This window comes from Sapajus apella, unplaced genomic scaffold (assembly GCF_009761245.1).
Source record: "Sapajus apella isolate SASKATOON/1434 unplaced genomic scaffold, GSC_monkey_1.0 scaffold1, whole genome shotgun sequence".
Taxonomy (NCBI): Eukaryota; Metazoa; Chordata; class Mammalia; order Primates; family Cebidae; genus Sapajus; species Sapajus apella.
Window position 1 is genome coordinate 76,671,637 of NW_022436941.1, and position 1,616 is coordinate 76,673,252.

The following is a 1,616-nucleotide window of genomic DNA, read 5'->3' on the forward strand; positions in this document are numbered from 1 at the left end:
TGTTTTATTTAAGTTGCCTTTCCTTTGCTTCCCCCTTGGAGTATTTATCATGCCTGTCGTTAAGAAATCCTTCTGAGCCCTCGCAGTGCCAAGCCCAGGACCAGGTGCATGCGTTTGGCAGTCCTCACCTCCACTGCCATCCACAGGCTCCAATTTGGATTTAACCATGGTCATCATTCACACCTTCGTGGCAGCAGGATCTAGGGTGCCACCAACATGGTGACAGGCAGTGAGCATGAGCACTGGAAGAAACATTTTTTGGCAAAGTCACGTGGCTGCACCTGGCTTGGACTTGGTGTTCTGTGCCTGCCCCTCCTCTCCACCCATTTTCCCCATTTGGAAGGCTTCTGTGTTTCACCAATGCCATGAGGAAAACCCCAGACTGACAGAATCAGAGAGGAATGGATCTCAAAAATAATCTAGTCCAACCTGCTCATTTTAAAAATAAGGAAGTGGAGGCCCAGAGGGGTTAACTTCCTTGGCCACACTCACACAGGTAGTTGCTGGCAGAGAAGAGACTGGAACTAAGCATTTGAACCCACTTCCAAAGCTCTTTCTGCCATACCAGTGGCTCCCAGCATTTGCTGGCACAACCTACAGTCAGAAGGAAACTTTACATCCTAATCCACACATACGCACACATGTATGCAACTTACACAAACGATGTGTAAGTTTTACAAAACGATGCTTACTCTGTGGCCACACTTTGATCTTTTCTATTGTAGTAGATTCATTCAAAAATATTCTTGAGATTGCTTAACAGCATGTAGACTCAAATTGAAACAGCACAGAGAAGATTAGCATGGCCCCTGTACAAGCATAACATGCAAGTTTTTTTCCATATTTTTTGTACATTTACCAAATGTTACACTTCTTTCCAGGGATAACATTTAAAGGTATACAGTCCTACAGTTTGCATTTTTCTTAGTTAGATACATCCACTGAATATTTAGGAGGGCAGGAGTTGAATTCAATACAGCACAGCTCTCTTTCAGATCTAAGCATCGTGCTCCTGGTCAGAATGATCTTCCTGTCTAACCTGTCCTCAAATTAGAATGATCTGAAGGACAGAATAATCTAGGAGGGAGAACACTGGACGGAGTCAAGGCCCAGCATTCAGTCCTGGCTCCGCCAAGTGCTAACTGTGTAACTTTGGGTGAGTTTCTTCTGGGTTCCGTTAACTCATCTGCATGATCAAGCTGTTGCTGACTGACAGTTCTGAGGAGTAAATGAAATAATGCAAATTAAAGCAATAAAAAGCTCTATGCACAAGACTTGTCCTGGAATAGCAATGATCTTCCATTCTCACATTTCAGAGAAATATGGTATCTAAAGAGGTTTCTGGATTCTCATCAAAACACCTGCACAATGTATTATGAATAAATTTGGTAGATTAAAGAAAAAACATACCCCATAACATATTTTTAAATGTTTTTGCAGGTGTTTGAAAAGGAGGGACTCACTCTAAATCTTGAAGATGTTCAGCCTGGAAAAAGTAGAAGTCATTGTGACCAAAGATGATGCCACCATGCCCTTAAAAAGTCTCAAATGGAAAAGCACATTCAAGAAAGGTCGATACTAGTAAGTATGTATGAACACATAGCAAAAAATTCAGA

At 42.0% G+C, this 1,616-nt stretch overlaps 1 pseudogene; it reads left to right on the plus strand.

Moving 5' to 3' along the window:
- The first annotated feature begins 752 nt into the window (after positions 1–752).
- LOC116554286 lies at positions 753–848 on the plus strand (annotated as a pseudogene).
- The last annotated feature ends 768 nt before the right edge of the window (positions 849–1,616 follow it).